The sequence below is a fragment of the Bison bison genome, unplaced genomic scaffold (genome assembly GCF_000754665.1).
Source record: "Bison bison bison isolate TAMUID 2011002044 unplaced genomic scaffold, Bison_UMD1.0 scf7180017864213, whole genome shotgun sequence".
NCBI lineage: Eukaryota > Metazoa > Chordata > Mammalia > Artiodactyla > Bovidae > Bison > Bison bison.
In genome coordinates, this window is record NW_011494785.1 from 7,931,069 (window position 1) to 7,939,613 (window position 8,545).

The 8,545-nt window shown below is 38.3% G+C and overlaps 1 protein-coding gene across 11 annotated transcripts in view; it reads left to right on the forward strand.

Annotated features, from left to right (window-relative positions):
* The window catches only part of NRIP1 (nuclear receptor interacting protein 1), a 104,535-nt gene that overhangs the window by 83,169 nt on the left and 12,821 nt on the right, over nt 1-8,545 (forward strand). The window lies entirely within an intron of this gene.

Below are 8,545 nucleotides of genomic sequence, written 5' to 3' on the forward strand. Positions count from 1 at the left end.
GACATTGCCTTTCTTTGGGATTGGAATGAAAACTGACCTTTTCCAGTCCTGTGGCCACTGCTGAGTTTTCCAAATTTGCTGGCATATTGAGTGCAGCACTTTCACAGCATCATCTTTCAGGATTTGGAATAGCTCAACTGGAATTCCATCACCTCCACTAGCTTTGTTCGTAGTGATGCTTTCTAAGGCCCATTTGACTTCACATTCCAGGATGTCTGGCTCTAGGTCAGTGATCACACCATCGTGATTATCTGGGTCGTGAAGATCTTTTTTGTACAGTTCTTCTGTGTATTCTTGCATCTCTTCTTAATATCTTCTGCTTCTGTTAGGTCCATACCATTTCTGTCCTTTATTGAGCCCATCTTTGCATGAAATGTTCCTTTGATATCTCTGATTTTCTTGAAGAGATCCCTATTCTTTCCCATTCTGTTGTTTTCCTCTATTTCTTTGCATTGATCACAGAGGAAGGCTTTCTTATCTCTTCTTGCTATTCTTTGGAACTCTGCATTCAGATGTTTATGTCTTTCCTTTTCTCCTTTGCTTTTCACTTCCCTTCTTTTCACAGCTATTTGTAAGGCCTCCCCAGACAGCCATTCTACTTTTTTACATTTCTTTTCCATGGGAATGGTCTTGATTCCTGTCTCCTGTACAATGTTACAAACCTCAGTCCATAGTTCATCAGGCACTCTATCAGATGTAGGCCCTTAAATCTATTTCTCACTTCCGCTGTATAATCATAAGGGATTTGATTTAGGTCATACCTGAATGGTCTAGTGTTTTTCCCTACTTTATTCAATTTGAGTCTGAATTTGGCAATAAGGAGTTCATGATCTGAGTCACAGTCAGCTCCTGGTCTTGTTTTTGCTGACTGTATAGAGCTTCTCCATTTTGGTTGCAAAGAATATAATCAATCTGATTTCGGTGTTGACCATCTGGTGATGTCCATGTATAGAGTCTTCTCTTGTGTTGTTGGAAGAGGGTTTTTGTTATGAGCAGTGCATTTTCTTGGCAAAACTCCTTTAGTCTTTGCCCTGCTTCATTCCATATTCCAAGGCCAAATTTGCCTGTTACTCCAGGTGTCTCTTGACTTGCTTCTTTTGTATTCCAGTCCCCTATAATGAAAAGGACATCTTTTTTGGGTGTTAGTTCTAAAAGGTCTTGTAGGTCTTCATAGAACCGTTCAACTTCAGCTTCTTCAGCATTACTGGTTGGGGCATAGACTTGGATTACTGTGATATTGAATGGTTTGCCTTGGAAATGAACAGAGATCATTCTGTCATTTTTGAGATTGCATCCAAGTACTGCATTTCGGACTCTTTTGTTGACCATGATGGCTACTCCATTTCTTCTGAGGGATTCCTGCCCGCAGTATTAGATATAATGGTCATCTGAGTTAAATTCACCCATTCCAGTCCATTTCAGTTCGCTGATTCCTAGAGTGTCGACATTCACTCTTGCCATCTCTTGTTTGACCACTTCCAATTTGCCTTGATTCATGGACATGACATTCCAGGTTCCTATGCAATATTGCTCTTTACAGCATCGGACCTTGCTTCTATCACCAGTCACTTCCACAGCTGGGTATTCTTTTTGCTTTGGCCCCATCCCTTCATTCTTTCTGGAGTTATTTCTTCACTGATCTCCAGTAGCATATTGGGCACCTACTGACCTGGGGAGTTTCTCTTTCAGTATCCTATCATTTTGACTTTTCATACCGTTCATGGGGTTCTCAAGGCAAGAATACTGAAGTGGTTTGCCATTCCCTTCTCCAGTGGACCACATTCTGTCAGACCTCTCCACCATGACCCGCCTGTCTTGGGTGGCCCCACGGGCATGGCTTAGTTTCATTGAGTTAGACAAGGCTGTGGTCCTAGTGTGATTAGATTGACTAGTTTTCTGTGAGTATGGTTTCAGTATGTTTGCCCTCTTTTGCCCTCTTGCAACACCTACCATCTTACTTGGGTTTCTCTTACCTTGGGCGTGGGGTATCTCTTCACAGCTGCTCCAGCAAAGCGCAGCCGTTGCTCCTTACCTTGGACGAGGGGTATCTCCTCACCGCCGCCCTTCCTGACCTTCAACGTGGGATGGCTCCTCTAGGCCCTCCTGCGCCCATGCAGCCTTATAAACCTTAGCCAGGAAGACACTGATTAGAGGAAACTGAATGATCTTTATTTTATAAACAGATGTTAAAGATTGACTTCTAAATATCTAGATCTTGAATTTTTCTAACAGAATGTGCATGTTTTCCAAAACCACAGAACTTCTTGTGTAGAATAAAATACTTTATTACTCTTTAATTTTGTAAAAGTTTTTGTTACATTCAGGAGAGGGGATGATGTCTTGAATTTGAAACCAAACATTATAATAGCATTATCATACTGTCTTCAATCTTAGTGAAGTGAAGTCATTTCAGTCGTGTCCGACTCTGTGTGACCCCATAGACGGCTGCCCAACAGGCTTCCCCGTCCCTGGGATTCTCCAGGCAAGAACACTGGAGTGGGTTGCCATTTCCTTCTCCAATGCGTGAAAGTGAAAAGTGAAAGTGAAGTCGCTCAGTCGTATCCGACTCTCCACGACCCCATGGACTGCAGTCTTCCAGGCTCCTCCATCCATGGGATTTTCCAGGCAAGAGTGCTAAGTACGTTTCAATTATGACAGCCCACCCTCCATTTTATAGTCTGAGGCTTTAGGAGTTTGACTTGCGTGTTCTGCTGGGAGTGCTATCTCTGCCAGGTGCTAGGATGTAAGACGACAAAAGTGTAATCCTTGTCTAGAAGAAGTTTACATTCCAGCTGAAGGCCATGCATAAACAACACAAAATAGTTTTGTAATGAGATGATTGAAAGATCTACTGAGTCTGTGAAGTCCCAGAGATGAGAAATGTGCTTCAGCCTATGTAGTTTAGGGAAGGTTGCCCAAGGAGGAAGAGGGTGCAGCCTCAGGTGAGACTTAGAGAATAGAAAAGATACCTGATTCTTTCAGCTTGATTGTGAGCCACTGGAACATCATTCTGTGATACATTTTTAATCACGATATATTTTATCATCAAATGTTGATGATGGCAGGAATTGTGTGAGTGAAAAGAGGAAAGGATTCTGAGCAAAAGGTTCTTTTCTTTCTTATTTTTCCCACTGTTATGTCTCATGTGTAATGACAGGTCTTCCCGGCTGGTGTAGTGGTAAAGAATCAGCCTGCCAGTGCAGGAGATGCAAGAGATGCAGGTTCGATCCCTGGGTCTGGAATATCCCCTGCAGTAGGAAATGGCAACCCACTCCATTATTCTTGCCTGGAAAACTATGGACAGAGGAGCCCAGCAGACTGCAGTCCATGGGATCACAAAGAGTTGACTATGACTGAGGATGCACGCACACACGTGTAATAACAATAATTTAACTACAACAAAACAAATTATTCATTTTACATAAGTTCTACAGTTGAAAGCATGATCCATATCAGAACAGTAAAATAAAATATAAATAGAGGAAATATTGATATAAGAATGTAAGTAATTGATATTGGCATTGAACAAACTACTAAACAGAAGTGTCAGGATGGTATCTGTATGTGCCAGTGCACATGTCACCATCCTGTCTCCACCAAAATGAAAAGACAGAAAGTAAGAAAAATGAGGTATATAATAGAAATCCTCACAAAGCTAAAGTAGTTCATTTTTCAGTGTTAAAATGTTTGTTTTATTAAATAATGCTCATAGTAGCAGTTGTTTCTAATGCTCTTAATTACCTTAAAAGGTAATGATCTGAAATATTTTTAGTCCAATAAATGAAGTTAGGAAGGCACAGACTTAGACTATTCTCCCTGTTTCTTCTCCAACTCGTAGGAGCCTCTTGTAAAGCCTCCTCACTGCCTGCACCCCAGTCTCTAGCTGAGTGTCAGGTGCCATGGCTGAGGCTATACCAACTGCCTGGCTCATGGACTGAGCATGCCCGAGACCTTGGCACCAGCAAAGCTGGGTCTCAGACTGGCAGTTACTGGCAGTTTGACTTCAGTAGTGCCTGACTTCAGACATGACTTCAGACATTTGCTTGTGTGTTGTTTAGTTGCTAAGTTGCGTCCTTATGTGTACCGATGAGCAAAAGAGTCATTGTGGAAAGGCATGGGTGACGGTTTCACATTCAGAATGAAACCTTTGAAAGTAAATAGCACACCAACAGCATGCCAGTAGTTTCATCTACTTAGTTGAAAAACCCTATTTTAATGTTACCTGTTAATATTTAAAGACATGGAAATTCTCCAGGTACATTGTGCATATTCTTGTTGTTTTGCTTATTAATCCCCTCGGGCAGAAACCTGTTAGGTTCATTGACTTTTTCCCTTCCCATATACATCATCACTGTGTCTTTCTGTCCGTGGATTGTGTCTGTAGTGATAGCTCTCTGCCACAGACTAAAACCCTTAATCCAGAAAACTTTGTGTTTGGGGCCATTATGGGCAAGTGGGATATTGTGATATTTATACTGTTTCTGGAAAATCAAAGTTCACCCAGCCGGGCAACACTTTGACCCAAGACGTATTTATTAATTGATGAGTGATTCCTCTAAATAGACTTTAGTATATTTTACAAGGAATTCTGTTTTCTTTTAAAATAGAAAATATGTCAACAGATTTTGTTATCAAAGTTTGTTGTACAAATTGGTGCCCATTACTGGTAATTTTGATAAACTCATGGTCTGCTTCAGCCTGATAAAGGAAGTTCCATTTGCAGTGGTATTTAATTTGATAAATATTTTTGTCCTTTTTTCTTTGTTATCAAGAAACTAGCAGATCTTCTAGGATAGTACAGTTCTGGTATTTTCATTCAAATCTACTTAATTCTCAAAAACAATTTTGCAAAATGAAAAACTGATAACTGAGAACATTTATATATTCATGTATCATAATTTGCAAATTATATAAAGCTACAGCAGATGATACTTAATTTAACAAGAAAAGCACTTCTATTATAAATTTACCCCAACATTAAGAATGCATTTTATGCATTCTTAAAAATAATTTCTTGATCAGAATGGTTCAGTAAGAACATTCATCACATAACTCTTGGTTTCATAAATGTAATTTAAGATAAATTAAGTTTTTTGCTTGAACAGCTGAAACAAAAGGCATGTTTTTATTAATCACACTATTAATTAATATACTCCATTAAGAATCATTTTTGTTGCTGCTGTTGTTAACCAAAGATTCTTCCTATATGGATAATTTGGAAATTATCATGGAAGACAATGGATACATTGTAAAGTTTTTCTGGTTGAACCAATTTTTATTAGTTAAATCTGTATTTGAGAAGAAGCGACCCAAGATGTTGAGCAATAGACAGTTTCCATTTTAGCTGGTACAGAGGCTTGGAGGCCTAGGGGAAGCACGGTGGATTCAGGAACCTGTAAGTTAAAGTAATTTCAAATTTGTCATGTGGCAGGGATCAGTTATAACATGACTACATAAATATTTAAGCATAAATATACATACACCTAAAAACTCATGATTCTGAAACATACATACACTAGTTCTTTTTTTTTATTCCGTATCCAATACAACAGTTTTTAACAGAACATACTTTGTAACAAAAAGTGCATAAAGATCTTGTCTTCAAAGATTAGGAACATTTTTAAAACAGAGTGTACCCTGTGAGTAAAGGCAGAGTGTCTCCTCAGTATACTAAAAACCCCAGGAGCTTTGATCAAATGCCAGCTGTTACATCAGTTCTGTTGGTAATCTTTCTTACTGATCTATGACCTTGACCTTGTGCTTATGTCTGTATGTCAAATCTATTTTAGGAATGGGGAAAGTATAGTTGAGTTTAATAGGATTCATGCTCCAGTCTCAAAGGATGTATATATATATGTGTGTGTGTGTGTGTGTGTATGTGTATACACACTATAAACAATTTCAGGAGAAGAAAGCACCATTTTCCATTATATTTCATATTTGGATAGAGATTATAAATTATTAGGCTTTTCAAATCTGATAGAAAGCACCTGTAACTTTGAAGAGCAATTGGAAAAGATTAGCAGCAGCAGCAGTTACCCTGTTAGTTTTACATTTAAATGTTTTTTTCCTACACTTATGTACCACCAAATAATTTCTTAATAATTATGTTATGTTTCTTCAGAAAAACTATTGTTTAACTGAAGACAGTGGACAGACATTATTAATATTAATTCTAAATAAATGTCACAGGTACTCTTTATCATAATTATCCTCCTGGATTTTTAAAAACCTAGAGTTAGAATTAATTTTCTTTAAAAATATTCTAGTTTCCATGTTTGCAAGATAATGCAGCACAGCATCCATGAGGGTGTTTCATTTTGGAACAGAAATTGTCTAAGCTCTTTCTCTAGCTCCTTTGATTCTATGAACTTTTTTAACTTAAAATCTCTAACTTGATACTCTTAATTTTGATTGTAAATTTCATTTTTCTATAAACTAGAGAGACAAATAAAATGAATAGTGGATTTATTGAATGCAGTTTGTAGCATAAGCCTTCTGAGAATAATTCAGAACAGAGAAACTGTTATTTTGCTGTATCATTTACAGGAGATACTTGTTTCTGTTGCCAGGACAATTATTTTACCTCTCGCATGCACTTATCTATGTCATCAAGGGTCTTAAATCTTCACTATTGTATTTTATTCAGTATATAGTCTTTAGGAGATAAGCACAAGCTCCAGTTTGAATATAAGCTCATGTTTAGTTTTTAAATAAACATCTGTTTGAAATTCTTTTCCCCAGTAAAGAAAGTAGTGAAGATAAATAACTGGAGGATTGAATGGGTAGGGTGTATGGCTATTTCAGAAGCATTTCCTTCCCCTGAAATTCACTAAAAAGACTATAAAACATATTGGACAGGGCTGTTTCTACAACTTTTATGACAGCATATCATCTTTCTAGTTAAAATGCTTGTCATTTTTATCAACTGTAATTTGATAAATTACTTTGAGTCGTAGAAATAGAATTTTAGAATTGAAGAGGTCCTCAGATTCGTATGTCCTTCTGTTGAACACTTGTGTCAGTCAAGCACTAGTGTCTCCTAGTGAGTCTCCTAGTAGGGAATGTGAGTGACACTATTGCACTCCTATGGAAGCAGCTGACAGCAAGTTAAAGCTGATAGACCTGGAAGGTATGAGCAGATTTGGCCTTGGGCAAAATATGTAAGTCCCTCAGGTTGCAGTGGAGAGCAATCTGGGCAGCTGTTTTTCTTATGAGTGTCCGTCGCTTCTGTTTCGGATCTCTGAAGAGTATTTACATCTGAAACGAGAACCCCTGGGAAAGGGCAAGAAGCTCTTGTGGTCTAATTTTAAATGTTGAGGCCCTCAGTTGAGCAAAATGTGTTTAGGTAAGTTGATTTTCTTGGCACCCATCAAATTGAACAATCACACAGCCATCTTTCAATAGATACTACTACAAGAAAAATTATCTTGCAATTTAAATATATACAGTAGTTTTTATTTATTTTTCAAGAAATTATAAGTATATTCTGATAAGTAAAATTCCAGGCTCCACCTTTACTGTGCCCATTATTATTCCCAGCTATAAAATGGCAATAATTGAGCATTTATTTTATTTTTTAAATTTTTTCCCAAAAACTTTTAATTTATGACGGAAGATACACTGTAGTTTTCACCTTTCAGTGACATCCCAGGACCGTTATTTGAAATTGTACCTTTTTTTCTTGTTCTGTGATACTAAGTGTTGGATTTTATATACGCTAAAGAGGAGAGTGAAAAAGTTGGCTTAAAGTTCAACATTCAGAAAACGAAGATCATGGCATCTGGTCTCATCACTTCATGGCAAATAGATGGGGAAACAGTGGAAACAGTGGCAGACTTTATTTTTTGGGGCTCCAAAATCACTGCAGATGGTGATTGCAGCCATGAAATTAAAAGATCCTTCCTCCTTGGAAGGAAAGTTATGACCAACCTAGATAGCATATTCAAAAGCAGAGACATTACTTTGCCAACAAAGGTCTGTCTAGTCAAGGCTATGGTTTTTCCAGTGGTCATGTATGGATGTGAGAGTTGGACTGTGAAGAAAGCTGAGCGCCAAAGAATTGATGCTTTTGACGTGTGGTGTTGGAGAAGACTCTTGAGAGTCCCTTGGACTGCAAGGAGATCCAACCAGTCCATCCTAAAGGAGATCAGTCCTGGGTGTTCATTGGAAGGACTGATGCTAAAGCTCAAACTCCAGTACTTTGGCCACCTCATGCAAAGAGTTGACTCATTGGAAAAGACTCTGATGCTGGGAGGGATTGGGGGCAGGAGGAGAATGGGATGACAGAGGATGAGATGGCTGGATGGCATCACCGACTCGATGGGACATGAGTTTGAGTGAACTCTGGGAGTTGGTGATGGACAGGGAGGCCTGGCGTGCTGTGATTCATGGGTCCCAAAGAGTCAGACTGAGCAACTGAACTGAACTGATCTTTTCATTGACCCTTGGTTTATAAAGCTAATCTCATCTATTTGCATAAAATGTTTGGAGTTACAACTTCTTGATAAGCTTTTCTTGTGTTTTTTTTTTTTTTTTCCCTGTT